Raw genomic sequence first — 16,365 nt, 5'->3', positions numbered from 1 at the left:
CCCTGGAATCTAAGTACCTCCTTACCTGATAATGCCTGAAATCATATAATAAGTGGGGCTTAAGTTGAAGTTTTATGCATAATGACCAGAGACAATGTTACTATCATGTTTCAGAAATTCCTCCTTTACTGCACAGATCGAGACTGCACACTTGTTGCACAGTTGGGTGCTTTCTCTACTACTGACCTCATCCAGATGCTCCTTGAACAGCGAAATGCAACTTCTTTCCCAACTCAATTTATCCTTGTCGATTAAATAAAACAAACGAAATGTCAAGGAGTCTCAAGAAAGAAGTATCGAGTAAGGCACGCTTTGTTGTCTTTGGTTCAGTGTAAGCGTAATTTAAATTTCACAACTGAAACATGCTAGGAAAACTACGGAATCATAATGGTTTCCTGGACAACAGAAGGCACTTTGTGTCCTACAATTGATTAATCTAATGGATCCCTAGTTTGTTTCAAGGAACTGAATTTCTTTTCATAGCTACTGAATGGCCAGAAATTATATGCTTTAATTCTATTTCTACTTGTTATTGTTGAAGTGAAATTCATTTTATGGTGAAGACACTGGTTCTCAAAGTACGTCCTAGGGAGCTTAAAGTTATATACCTGGGAATGGCTTTCGAGACAAGCAAAATCAGTATCAGCTACTCTAAAAAGGTGTGTGACAAATGACACTCCAGCGTCTGAAGGTCAGAAGTAGAGCCATTGGGATCTGAACCAGTGCCCTTGACCTCCCTCTCTGAGGATGACAGAGATGGCTGGGGACATGGATGAGGTTCTTCTTCAGGCTGTAGTGCCTAACGCTGTAAAAATTCAAAAATGGCAAGCTGGTTGATGTCACTTGTGTTGAGGAATTACGTTCTGTGAGATTTGTCTGTTTTATTCACAGCCCCATCCTGTGGGTCTAGAATAGTGCCTACTACATAGAGGGTGTCCAATAAATCTTTGTCAAATGGATCTTTCCAAAACCTGATGTCCCGCTGCAAAGAACTGACTCTTCCTTATGTGCACAAGCAGGTAAGATCCACTATTTAATAATAATATGCTGTCAACTGTTTTGTATCTATCATATAATTTAATCTTTTTAAAAGTCCTTGGGAAAAAATTTCATTATCCAAATTTAAAAATATCAGCAGCAATAATTTTTTTAAAAGGAGAACGCTAGTATTATGGACTGAGTTTTTTCCCCTTAAATTCATGTTAAAATCCTACTGCCCAATGTGACAGTGTTAGGAGGTGTGTCCTTTAGAAAGTAATGAGGATTAGATGAGGTCATGAGGGTGGAGCCCTCGTGAATAGTATTAGTTTCCTTATAAGAATCTCAGGAGAGCTTGCTTCCTCTCTCTGCTCTCAGCCATGTGAGGATACAAGAAGTCAGCAGGCTGAAACCCAGGAGAGAGCCTTCACCAGAACTGTGAGAAATAAATTTCTGTTGTTTATAAGCCACCCAGTCTATGGTATTTTGTTAAAGCAGCCTGAACTAAGACAGCTAGGAAACTTGCCCAGGTTTCACAGACTAAATGGCAGAGTCAAAATGGTAAATGATAAAGGGACTGTAGGAAAGACTTGTGTCCTGCCATCAGCTTGGTCATTTACTTCCTACTTTGTTTTCTCATGTGCAAATTGAGGGTGATAATTGAGGCTCTAGAATGGAACGTATCTAAAGTCAACTGAACCATTCAAGATCTGCACAAACACAGGGCTAATCCCTCATCAGTGCATTTATTTATTTATTCTAGATGTATAAAATTTATTCTAGATGTATAAAAGATTCATGTTTGGGGCCAGCTCCGTGGCCAAGTGGTTAAGTTCACGCGCTTGGCTTTGGTGGCCCAGGGTTTCGCTGGTTCAGATCCTGGGCACAGACATGGCACTGCTCATCCAAGCCATGCTGAGGCAGCGTCCCACATAGCCCAACCAGAAGGACCTACAACTAGAATATGCCACTATGTACTGGGGGGCCTCGGGAAGAAGAAGAAAATAAATAAATAAAAGATTGGCAATAGATGTTAGCTCAGGTGCCAATCTTTAAAAAAGAAAATTCATGTTTATAAAAAACACGTTTGAAATTTAATTGTTGAATACATAATCCATTAAAAGTTCACAAAGTATAAAACAATGCACTAGTGTCTCTTAGCCACTCTGAGCATAAAAGTCCTAAAGCATGAGTTTTTAGCTGTATTTAATAGGGCTATGGGCTGGCCCCATGGCCCAGTGGTTAAGTTCTCCGGCTCTGCTTCTGTGGCCCAGGGTTTCATCAGTTCAGATCCTGGGCACGGACATGGCAAGGCTCATCAGGCCATGCTGAGGTGGCATCCTACATGCCACAACTAGAAGGACCCACAACTAAAAATACACAACTATGTACCAGGGGGCTTTGGGGAGAAAAAGGAAAAGTAAAATCCTTAATATGTCTAATATGTAGTACTTTCATTATCATTCTTTTCAATTTATTTTACAATTTCTGTTTGGATATTCTCTTGATTCAAGAATTTAAGATAAAGTTTTTGTATTTTCTGTTCTTTCTTTGTTGCTTTTTACCCTCTTTTTGTCAGGTTTTCTCAGTTTATTATAATTTTTGTTTGTATTACACTGGGATCACAGAATGTTGTATGCCCTATTTCCATTTTTTGGGATTTATTTAGGTTTTCCTTATGGCCTGGTGTATGGCTAATTTTTTTTACTATTACAGAACCACTTGGAAATAGAATATGTTCTGCTCTAGTTGTGTGTGTGTATGAGTGTGTGAGTATGTAGTTACTTAGGTGTTCTAAATAATTTCCATTTTTTACGTCTACTCAACTGTCATGAATTATGAAATAGTAACTAAAATCTCTCACTGCGACTCTCTTCTACTTTTATTTTCTGTGCTATCTTTTTGACTCTATGAATATTGATGCTATATTATATGGTGTACAGGTATTCGTAACTGTTACAAATTGTACATTTTAACATTAAAATGTGCTCTTCTTTATTTAATACTTTGAGATCTGAGTTCAGTCTGCCTGATAGTAAAATTACAACCATTGCTTTCTTTTGTTTTCACTGGCCTGGAGTATGTTTATCAATTCCTTTATTTTCAGCCTTTATGACTCGTTTGTTTTAGGTGTGGCTCCTGTATACAGTGTAAAATTGAGTTTTAATATGTGATCTGATCTGAAAGCCTTTTTCTAACAAGTGAGTTTAGTCCTTATTGATATGACATGCTTATTATAGTCTGTCATTATTTGTTTACTTCTCTAGTTTCTATGAATTTCTTACTTTATGTAATTCCTTTCTTCTTCTTCCTTTTTCTCTCTTCCATTATCTGATTTTAATCAATTATATTCTCTTTCTTAGTATTTAAATTTGTGATCTTAAATATATTTGAACCTTATTGATTAATTTGTCACTTTGACACCCCCCACTACAGTTATCTAAAATGAGGAGAAATAATTTATTCAAACTTCTTTTGTCCTTCCACTCCTAAAAATTTGTTGTAATTTTTTCTGTACCATTAGGGTATACAACGCTTACTCTCTTTTCTGTCATCTTAATCCCTACTCTTCTTTCAGTGTTTTAGATAGATCCAGTTAAAGATTCAGTGCTCATCAATGGTGCTTTTATATTCATTTTTCACTTCCCGTTTGTCTAGTTGAAGCTCTTTCTTTGTGAGAATCTCCCTTCAAGAAGTCTTATGGGAACAACACTTCCTAAGAATCCGATGTTTAATATAGTAAAGTCTTGCCTTATCCGGGACATCAGTTCGAGGAAGTATAAGATCCTTGGTCATGCTTTCTTTCTTTGATAAAGCTCCTTCATTTTCTCTTTGTGTTGGACTTTCTCTGTGGAGAATTCTGAGGACAGCCTGATCTTTCCCTCCCTTAGAGGTGGTTATATTTTGCTTCCCTCCTCAAAGTTTTCTTTATCTTCAAAGTTCGGCGTGCTTGCTTAGTTATAACTCTATGTGGTGTTTCCTGGCTCAGTTTCCCCTGGGACATGATATGTGTACTTATGTAGATTCCAAGTTCTTTTATTTTAAGAAAGTGAATTATAAATGTTTGCTCTGGTCTGTTATTGTGTTTTTCTCCACTGGGAATTGCAAAATCTCCTTTTGCCTGTCGTCCATATCTACCCTTTTCTCTCTGGTCCTTTATTTTTTTCTTCATCGCCATTTCGTATTTTACACTTTATTGTCTTTTCAACAGTGTTCTCTTACAACAACAACGATAAAAAGATATAAAAGGAAATGCAAAGGTGGGGGAGAGGAAGAAATACAAATACAATACAATAAAACACAAATGCAAATAATAGCAGATTTGTTTTTAATAGTCTCTCTTGTCTACTCTCCCTCGTGTTCCTTCTATTGTCACTGTCATTTCTCTGATACCTTTTCCCCCATAGCTCCTGAGCTTTGCCAGTTCACATTTCATTTCTTTTCATTATCTCACCATCTCTTCCCTAAACTCTTGCATTTTTGCCTAGTGCTCTTGTTTCACGGAGGCAATTTCTTCACGTGTTTTTAATTCACTTTGCATTTTTTTTCTTTTCAGACATCTGAATCTTCTATTTGTTTTTCCTTCCCTCCTCCTACTCTTCTCCTCTTCCTCCACATTCTCTGCCTCATCATTCTTCTCTCTCTCTCTCCTTCTTTCTCTTCTCCTTCCCTTTGTATCTCCTTTTATATCTTTTTGTTGTTGTTGTTTGATAAGGGGAACAAAATTGAATTGGTTAAGACAGTTTCATCACTGATCCATGAAAGAACATCTTTTATTTTTGACTACTTATTTTTTTCATATCAGTAATAGAATAAACACCCACAAAACCACTAGTCAATAATGTTAGAGCTAGAATATTGAATATATCAACTGTTTGCACCTCCTTCATTCTGTCTCCCAGCCTCAGCCAAACTAATTGCTGTCCTGAAATTAGCATTATCATACTCCTGCCTTTCAGAAATAGAATTCTGTCACATATATGTTATATGTGGTATATATACGTTGTATATACATTTTATAAATATATATAAATACACACATTCCTAAAACATATGCTGTTTGACTTCAATTGTTTTCAACTTTATAAAAGCCAATTAAACATATGACGCAAGATATGTAAAGAGATTCTCAAATTTGGTATTGGTCAGGAAAATAAAGATCAAAACTATGACATAACGTTTTTTACCCATTCTATTGGTAAAAATTAAGTGTGATAATATTAGGTTTCTGAAATCTCTTTTACATAAACATTCCCACTCCTTTCCTTTTTTTTTCCTCTGTTGTAGCAAATTTTTGTAAATTTACAGCCTGCCATTCTCTTTTTATCACTCTCTTTTGAGGGAGATGGGTTTTAATTCCTGAGATCAATTATTTACAGAAAGAAATTAATGTAGAGTGTGGAGTATGCTTCTAGATATCTGAAATTTTTTTGTAATCCAGGATTTTGAATGTGAGTTAAGTTAGCTCTTAATTTGTCCCTAAAAATGAGCCTTGACTTAGATCTACCCCTTATATGTTTGTCACAGTGAAACTAAGTCCAGGAAACTCCAGGCACCAGCTGGTATATCTTGTTTCCATCCCGCAGTAATTAACTAGAGTTTTTAGGATTGCATTTCAATTTATATCTTTCACCTTCAAAGATTATACTTTCACTTTTAAAAATATATCTACTTTGAGGCCATAATGGAGCAATAAGGACTGGATTTATCCTCCATCTAAAATCACTTAAAATCCAGACAAAAGACATGAAATACAGTTGTCAGATGCTGCTCTGTGAAAGAGGGGAAACAAATGAGGTGAGCCCTACAAGTGTGTCAGTTAAATTTCTGAAGAAAGTTTCCAGACGTCTGAGCAGAGTAAAGGAATCAGGAAGAGCCCCACGATCTATCTGAGCTGGGGAGATGAAAATGAGCATCCAAGGATGCCAAAGTAGTTAAGAGTTTGCGGGACAGAATACCAGAATACCACAGAAAAGAAAGCTTCACAAAAGAAAACAAAAATCTCTGGGTGCACTTTGACTATTCTACTCAGTACTAACTAGTGTGTGGGTAAAGAAAGCTATTGCAGACCAGGTTTAAAAAGGTAAAAAAGGAGAAAAACACCCAAACATCAAAAGGAGTAGGCAGAAAAATCCCTGGAGTTCAAACAGGACCAGGAACTGTCCATGTCTCTACCAGCTAGAGTAGGAAAATCTTGCAATACATAGCATACCAGGTAGTGTACTAAAGGATATTTTCACAGTAGTAGAGAAAAATTAGTTCTAAAGTAACTTCTGTTCTGCTCCACTAAACAGAGCTTAAAATCAAGACTCAAAGAATTAAACTGTTTTCAATTTTCCTCCATCCATGGACAAAGTTCAGGACCACTTTGAAAAATAGGAGCAACCAACAAGAAAACTTACAATGTCTGGCATCCAATAGATAATTATCAAGCACACAGAAAAAAATTCCATCAATCAAAAAATCTGGAATTGACAGATGATGAGATTAATATACAAGTATGTAAAAACAGTTTTATAACTGTTTTGCACATGTTCCAGAATATAAAGCAAAATATGAATAGGTTAAGAACGTAATAGACATAAAAAAGATCCAAAATGTAATTTTAGAGATGGAGAGCGCAATGTTTGAGATAAAAATTACACTTGATGAGATTAATAGCAGATTTGACACTGCATAATAATATAAGGTTAATTTAAGACATTGTAATAGAAACTACCCAAACTGAAACACAGAAAAAAAAAGACTGAAAAAAATTAAAAGTACATCAGTGAGTTCTGGAATAACTCTAAGCAGCCATATATAAGTTTAATTGGAGCCTCAAAGAACGGAGAAAGGAGATAGGATAGGAAAATATCTGAAGAAAGAATGGCTAAAACTTTCCACATTTGGTGAGCACCATAAACCCACAGATCCCAAGAAGCTCTAAAAATCCCAAGCAAAAGAAACTTGAAGAAAACAACACAAAGTCACATTATAAACAAATCAAGTGAGAAAGAGAAAATCTTAAAAGACTCCAGGGTGAAAAGACGTATTTCATACAGAAGAGCAAAGACAAGAAAAATAGCAGACTTCTCTTCAGAGGCAAGTCCCAAGACAGCAGAACAACATCTTTAAAGTGCTCAAAGGAAAACACTGTCAGTCTGGAATTCTAAATTCTCAACTATCTTTTTTTAGATAAATACCTTGAAGTGCAATAGCTGGATCATGTGGTAGTTCTATTGTTAATTTTTTGAGGACTCTCCATACTGTTTTCCATAGTGGCTGCAGCAGTTTACATTCCCACCAGCAGTGCACGAGGGTTTCCTTTTCTCTACATCATCTCCCACGCTGGTTATTTCTATTCTTAATTATAGCCATTCTTATAGGTGTGAGGTGATATTTCATTGTAGTTTTGACTTGCATTTCCCTAATAATCAGTGATGTTGAATATCTTTGCATGTGCCATCTGTATATCTTCTTTGGAAAAATATCTGTTCAGATCCTTTGCCCATTTTTTAATTGTTTGTTTTTTTGTTGTTGAGATGGTTCTCTTCTTTATATATTTTTGATATTAATCCCTTATCAGATATATGATTCCCAAACATCTTCTCCCAGTTGTTAGCTTGTCTTTTCCTTTTGTTGATGCTTTCCTTTGCTGTGCAGAAGCTTTTTAGTTTGATGTAGTCTCATTTGTTTATTTTTTCTTTTGTTTCCCTTGCCTGAGGAGACATGATATTCAGAAAGATGGTATTAAGACAATGTCGAAGAGCATATAGCCCTTGTTTCCTTTTAGGGTTTTTATGGTTTCAGACTTGGAAATAACCTAAGTGCCCATCAATGAATGATTGGATAAAGAAGATGTAGTATATAGAGGTAATGGAATACTACTTAGCCATAATAAAAGATGAAATCTTGCCATTTGTGACAACATGGATGAACCTTGAGGGCATTATGCAAAGCAAAACAAGTCAGATGAAGAAAGCCAAACACCATATGATTTCACTCATATGTGGAAGATAAGATAACAACAACAACAACAACAAAACAAATTGATATAGAGAATAGATTGGTGCTTACCAGAGGGGAAAGGGGCAAGGGGAGGGTAAAAGGGGTAAAAGGGCACATGTGTACAGTGATGGATGGTAATTAGTCTTTGGGTGGTGAACATAATGTAGCCTGCACAGAAATCAAAATATAATGATGTACACATGAAATTTATATGTTATAAATCAATGTTACCTCAATAAAGAAAACGAAGAAAAAATTTATCTTTTTTTTTATGTGTTAGGAAATTTTTCCAGACATTCTAAAGCCGGTGGAAGCCATTACCAGCAGCCATATACTATAAAAATAATGTTAAAGGAAGTCATTCAGCGTGAAGGCAAATGATATCAGATGGAAGTCTGGATCTTTACAAAGCAATGAAGAGCACCAGAAATGGTAAGTCTCAAATAATTGTCTTTTATTTTTAAATTACATTAAAATATACTTGACTGTTTAAAGCAAAAATATTACAATGAATTTTGGGGTTTCTAATTACATATAGAAGCAAAATGTATAACAACAATAGTGTAAAGGGCAGCATTATCCTGACACCAAAATAAGAAAAAGTTATTAGACAGTTAGTTAACTTTGAATTTCAGATAAATAATGAGCAATCATTTAGTATAAGTACGTTCCATGCAATCAACGTGGGACAAAAAACAAAAATTTATTTTTAAAAAAGACGTTAGAAGGAAAAAATCTACAGACCAGTATTCCTCATCCATATAAACACAAAACTCCTTAGCAATATTTTAGAAATTCAAATTCAACAATATATGTAAAAAAAAATATCATGGCCAGTGAAGTTTATCTCAAGATGCAAGGTATATTAAATTAATATTATTTTTTTAAAATATCAAATTAATATTAACGTCAAATATTAATATTTTAAAAAATAAATCAATATAATTCATTGTACTAAAAGCTTAAAAAAACCCATATAATCGTCTCAATAAGTGCAGGAAAAACATTATAATAGCCAACATCATTTTGTGATTATAATTCTCAGCAAACTAGAATAGAGAGGAAAGTCCTCAACCTCATAAGGGTTACCTATAAAAAGCCTAGAGTTAACATCATAGCAATGGTGAATGACTGAATTTTTCCTCTTATAATTGAGAAAAAAAACATGGATATTTCTTCTAATCACTTCTATTCAACATTGTGCTGATACATCTAGCCAGCGCAATCAGGCAACGATTAAAAGAAAAGCAGAGAGATTGGTAAGGAAGAATAAACCTGTCTTTGTTTGCAGAGGATATAAAAATCTAAGAAATCTACCAAAAAGCTTTTGGAACTTATAAATGAGTTTAGCAAGATTGCAGGATGTAAATTCACTGTACAAAATCTATTGAATCTATATCTGACCGACAAGAAATCCAAAACTGAAATTAAAAAATACAATTTACAATATAAAAAACATGTAACAGTTGGAGATAAATTTGATGAAAGATGTGCAAGACCTATGTGCTAAAAAGTCTAAAATATTTCTGGGAGAAATTAAAGAATAGCTAAATAAATTAAGGAATATAGCATATTCATGAATTTTAAAATTCAATATTGTTAACATGTTGATTTTCCCCAAATTAATTTTCAATGCAATCCTAATCAAAATTTAAGTAAGCTTTTTTCCCAGAAATTGACAAGTTTTTCTAAAGTTGTGTAGAAATGCAGAGAACTGAAAACTAAAATAACTGAAAAATAAAAAGTTGGAGAATTTATACAACCTGATATCAAGGCTCATAAAGCTACAGCAGTCAAGACAGTGTGGTATATGATATCAATATGAAAAATAAATAAATCTAAACCCTAACCTCACCCCATATACAAAATTAACTCAAAATGGATCAGAGATCTAAATGTAGGAGCTAACACTATAAAATTTCTAGGAAAAAAATCTTAGTTCCCTTGACTGTAGCCCACATTTCTTTAACAGGACACAAAGCATTACGAATAAAAGAAAAAGTCAATAGATTGAACTTTATCAAAATCAGGAACTATTGCTCCTCAAAAATTACTTATGAAAAAGAAAGGTGCGCCTAGACTTGTAAGAAGTATTTGCAAAATATATATCTGACAAGTGAATTATATCAAGGATGTGGAAAGAACTATTATACCCCATTCATAATATAAACCATCCAATAAAAATCAGGTAGAATGTTTGAACATACGGCTTACCATATATAAATGTCAAATGAGGACAAAGATGCTAAACATCTTTAGTCATTACCCAAACTCAATTTATAACACAATAATATTTTATTGTACACTCAATAGAGTGGCTAAAATGAAAAACTGACCATATTAAGTGTTGATGGAGATGTGGAGCAACTGGAACTCTTTTTTTTCTTTTTCCTTTTTCTTTCCTTTTTTTTTAAGATAGGCACCTGAGCTAACATGTTGCCAATCTTCTTTTTTCTTTTTCTTCTTCTCCCCAAAGCCCCTGGGTACATAGTTATATATCCTAGTTGTGTGTGCCTCTAGTTGTGCTATGTGGGATGCCACCTCAGCATGGCCTGATGAGCAGTGCTATGTCTGCGCCTGGGATCTGAACCAGTGAAACCCTGGGCTGCCGAAGCAGACCACGTGAACTTAACCACTCGGCCACAGGGCCGGCCCCTGGAACTCTCATAAATAGCTGGTCCAAATGTAAAATAACACAACCACCTTGGAAGACAGTTTGGCAATGTCTTAAGATGTTAAACATACATTTACCATACTACTCAGCCCTTCTACTTCAAGGTATTTTCCCAAGAGAAATGAAAATGTATGCCCATACAAAGAGGTGTATCTGAATGTTCATAGCAGCTTTATTTTTACAACCCAAAGACTAAAACAAAACTTCAAATTTCTATCAACAGGTGAATGGATAAGAAAATGATGATACAGCTATACCAGGGTATACAAACCTTTTCTGTAAAGGAAGAAATAATATGTATTTTCAGCTTTCTGGGCCATATTGTTTCTACTCAGCTCTGCTGTTGTAGCATGAAAGCAACCATAAACAGCGTACAGGCAGATGGAGGTGGTGAGATATGGCCAACAAAAACCTGCATTTAGCCAGCCGGATTTGGCCTCCTGGACTTGCCAAAGCCTGGTCTATGTACAATGAAATACTACTCAACAATAAAAAGAAACACACTATTGGTGCATGTAATACCATGGATAAATCTTAAAAATAATTATGCTGAATAAAAAAAGTACTGTATGATTCCACTTATAAAATTCTAGAATTTTCAAACCAATCTACAGTGACAGGTTTATCAGTGGTATATTCAGCAAGTTTAAATAATTACTTAGACATGTATCTTTAGTTCCTTGAACATATTTGATTTAAAGTCTTTGTCTAGTAATCCAACATCGGGGCTTCCCCAAGGACAGTTTCTAGTGACTGCTTTTTATTTCCTGTTTATGAGCTATATTTTCCAATTTCTCTATATGCTCATTGCTTTTTTGTTGAAAAGTAGGCTTTTTACATAACATAATGCAGCAACTCTGGAAATTAGATTCCCTCCCCCTAGAGTTTTTGTTGTTGCTGTTATTGCTGTTTGTTTAGTGAATTTTCTGGGCTAATTCTTCATGGTTTGTATTCTTTGTCATGTGCATCCACTGAAATCTCTACTTAATTAGCTTAGTGGTTAGACATTGGACAAAGATTTCTTAAATTCTAATTCAAAAGAAGTCCCAAGGAGATTTCAACGGGCACAAGTAGAGTTCTGTGTCTACACCTGGAGAGGAGAGGCCTTCAGTTGTTAGCTCTCACTAGAACCACACGGGGAGAGAGGCAGTTTCCCCAAGATAGAAGGAAGAAAGGAAAACATAGGAGTCCACACAGGAGCCACTCCCAGGATATTCCACTATTCCTGTATATTCCTGCGCTCACTTTTTTTGCAAAGCCAGCCTAATTACCATGTAACCTATCTCTGAGTGAGCCCTTCAAGACCAAAATGGGTACAGGCCAAGATTTAACTACAGGGAGTGCTTCAAATAAGCCATTTTCTCTCTCCCCTAAGTATTTATAGTATGATTTTGAAGAATAATTTTTGAAAACCCTATTCCAGGCCTAATTATCTCATCTCAATCTAAATTAGTCAGACTTTTGGGTTTGGGGAATCAGTCTTGATTCAGTTCTCTTTCTTCATGAAGAGTCATATGGATTCCTATACTTATGAGAAAACTTTTACTTCCATTGCTAGTTAGGGAAAAGAAAAGTTTGGGGGCTAAATGCCAACTCAGAAAGAAGATACAGATACTGCTTGTCGATTGAGTTTCAGGTAGAAAACAAGAGGTTATAGGCCTCAACCAACATGTTTAATTGAAAAGGAAGCCAAGGGCCAAGAGTAGATCAGTTACAAGTTAGCAGGTTTGTGTCTTTGACTTGGTACCTGTACAATAAAATGATAGGACCAGATTTGAGTTACAAATATTGAAAGGGTCATCCATTTGGACCTAATTTCCATTAATAGATGTTTAGAACTCATGTTGATATATGACAATGAACTAAATTATCAGCAGAGCCCTATGTTGAATAACCCTTGTGACAAAAAGACAATGAGCTATTCTGTGGTAGATTTTCTATATTAACAACTGTTTAATGAGTAGAAATCCCTAGATGTAAAAAAATCTGGTTTTCAGAAGATCCTGGGAAGCATTCCAAAGAGAACTAGATTCTTAAAAAAAAAAATAGTGTCATAGTGTATCATATATTTACTACATTGAGACAGTTAAACTTTAGAAATTAAACAACACTAGCTGAAAAAACATAACTTCCTAAATAATAGCAGGTTAATCATGGTGAAAAAGTTTATCCAAACATACCTACCCCAGAGGAATTATAGTAAATGCCTTTTGTTATAAATTAAATTGTAAGTGGCTAAGATAGTCTTTTAACTCATACTGTTTTAGTCACATCTATTCCCATTAGCCACATTAAATCTACATTAAACAAAACTAATTGCACACACACATCTTCGTGCCGAAAGCACAGCAGTTTCTTATATAGACTCTTCTATCTTGCTTATGCCTGATTTGTGTAGGTACCAGTGTATCAGTTTTCTGCATATAAATTTTAAAGGAAGACACAAACCAGCACTGTAATATCCAAGTTAAAAACCTTCTTTTATCCTAGACTTTGATCAAAGACACTTTATTTTTGTTGAGAACCCTGAATAATCTTCCTAGGAACTAGTATGTAACTCATCATATACCCCAACATTTAATAGTAAGTAGAATATATTTCTTCTTTGAAAACCCAAACCCATTGCTTGGGCTCTCATGTTTTATGGACAACTGCAGAGGAACTGTTACTGGTCATTGGTAAAATCTAATGGATATGTTTTTGTTACTCATGATGTATCACATTTTAAAAATAAACCCTCTGGGCTATTTTGTTATTCTAAAATTCAAGGAATTTAAAACCATTGTTATAAAGGTTTAGAACCATTCTATTGTTTCATAAACAGTTATACACAGTCTCAATATCAAGATACCACATCAGTTTAAAAATAAAGCATTTTTTTCTTATGCCATTTTTATAGCAGTAACTTGGTGATATAAGCGAAATATACATTTGCAATAGAACTTACAACGCATGAGTGTAAAAGTCTGTATTAAGTGCTTACGACCATGTTTCTGGAATTTAAGTTTTACATGTCACATATAGTATGTTTTATGCTAGAAAAGTCTCAAAAACATGAAATATTTTGAGAAATAGTAATTCTTTCAAACATGTAGTTAGGAACTAGTCCTGCTCCCTTCAAGCCACGAAGGTGGTGCCTGTCATGCTGCCCAATGTCCAGGTTTAGTTGTAACCAGAGTAGAAAGATAAGTCATCAAAATACTTGTTAATTATCCATAACCACCTTCCAAAAATCTAGAGCCCACTCAGACTTCTAAGTCAGAATTCAGGCCACAGTACCTGGTCTATCATTCCAGAAAGCAATTCAGTTGTGTATCTCTTTTCCGTATCATTTAAAAATTAATATACAGTAGAGCCTTTCAGATTGTAGCCAAGAAAACATTTGTATCCCCATGTCTATACTGGCTCAAGTCCAGTGGTTCCAGTACTCAAGGCCTCCTTACACTCCTCTGAGAAAATCTACTTGCACCAAACATTTAGGAGACAGGCAGATTTTAGTAAAGATTTTGTGGAGAACAAAAAAAAACAAGATTTTATATGAACCTCTGCCACATACCCTGCAGCATGTAATTTTGTAAAAACCTATTGGACTTGTATCTTCTTCCTAGCCCCTCTGGCAGTTCTATTAACTGCCAACTCGGAAAGCAGGCAGTTTTCTTTTTCCTTCTCTTACCGCTCAAAGCATAGGTTTTGTCGCCACAATGCAGGAAATTAATCAAAACTTTATTTCAGCCAAATTGGCTTTCCTTGCAAAGGAAATCTCTTAGTAACTGCAAAGAAGTTAAAAATATTTATATGCTTATGTATTTATTGTGTATTTGTAGCACTTAAACAATGGTCCTTTGCAAAATGTGCAGTAATTCATGAGGGTCATTGGTTTTATATTGAAGACAATCCAGTTTTTCGGTCCTCTTTTCACCTAGAACTCAAACAGCTACGCACTGAAAATCTTACAAGCACCCTATTGGTAACTGGGGTTACCAAACTACTCAAAAATGAAAAGGGCATTCATTTATCTGGCTTTCATACTGAAGCAACTAACATGAAATATATGATCTCCTTAATGTATTTAGCAAAGATAGATGAAGGGTAAGATGACGTGTACTGTCACCCAACTATGAACCCATATGGGTTTGGCAGTCCCTGCACCAGAAATGTTTATCATGATTTTGCTCAAAAGGGGCCTACCAGAGAAAGGTCTTCTTGTTTCCGGGACATGCATGAACATCTCGAATTCTGTTTACTACATTCTTTAAGCAGAGAGTCATCCTGAGAAAATTCAGCCTTGAAGACACTTGGTGATTTGGATTTCTCCCCAAGCCATTCATTTCCAAGGGCCAAACCATACCTTCCAACTCATGCTTAAAGCTCCATAAATTCTTAGGTTACATATGGGCAGAGTATTTCTCTCTACTGAATTCATTCAACAGTACTTATTGTGTAAATGCCAGTGGAGCACCAACTACATTCCAGGCACTGTACTAGATACTGCACCATGGAAGTGATGCCCACCTGTCCTGATTTTTCTCTGTTTACACATCAAAATCCATCTCTGCCCCTCTCCACCCTTCCTTGAGCCCTGAGACACTGACCTCTAGTCAACAGAGCCATGCCTGCCCTCTGGTTTCCTGTTAGGTTTCCTAATGGGGGGGTACTGCCAGGAGTGAGGGGAGAGGTCAGGGTAGTTATTCCTCCTGATCTGTATGTCACAGGTTATAAATTGGCTATACCTGAATGCCTCAGCCATAGCCAATTTACCCGTAGCCACAGCTTCTGTTCCTTCAGCTCTCACTCTGTTCTGGTAGCAGTTGATTTTCTTGCTCCTTTAGGCCTTGGGTAATAATTGCTGCCCTTTGTTGGTAATCTCTGGGTGTTTTGCCATCTCTTACTAGTTCCCATAATCCTGTCCACACCTTTGTAAATAGTTCCCTCTTTAAACTCTCTTTAAATACTTCTTTTGTATGCTGTCCTTTTCCTGCCGAGGCCCTGACTTAGAGAAGGGTCTCATAGACAGCCAGATATAGATGTAAATGATCTTTTATGTCTAGTATTGTAATCAGGATAAATTAAAAGTACAATGGATGCATAGGTAGACATTCCTAGTTGTCTATTCAGAATGTATTTCCCTTTTCTGACTTACATACAGAACCCTAAGCTTGTCTGATTAGTGCTGTGTTCAGTTAAAATAATCTACCAGGTTCACTGGCTGCTAGTTCAACCAGTGGGGATGTAGACAGAAGTCTCCTAGGTGGAACTCCCAGAAAAGAGGCTGTATTTCTGATAAAAACTGACAGACTCAGCTAGTACACAGACTTTCCTTTTATTTCTTATTTCTTCCTGCCTGGAATGCAGATTCAACATCTGGAAGCACAGTAGTCATCCTGAGACCATGCGAAGTAAAGCCCTTCACAAGATGTAATGGAATAGGAACCTGGAAGGAGCTTCGATTCTTGGTAATTTCCAGAACTGATATTCTGACCCTCAACTGCCTATAATTCAACTTCTTATTATGGGGGAAAACAAACCCTATCTACTTAACTTTCTGTAGTCTGTTCCTGATACATGCAGGTGATCAAACCCCAGCTGATATAAGGAAGTTGAAAATGACTCTGTGTAAGACATGACCCAGCAATGTGTACAAGGAGAAGAAGTTCTGAATTTCTGGACCTAAATGTAGTGTGTATGGGGCAGGAAATGAGTAGTAGGGGAAGAAATGAGATTGG

This window comes from Equus quagga, chromosome 16 (genome assembly GCF_021613505.1).
Source record: "Equus quagga isolate Etosha38 chromosome 16, UCLA_HA_Equagga_1.0, whole genome shotgun sequence".
NCBI classification, from domain to species: Eukaryota; Metazoa; Chordata; class Mammalia; order Perissodactyla; family Equidae; genus Equus; species Equus quagga.
This window is presented reverse-complemented; position numbering follows the sequence as displayed.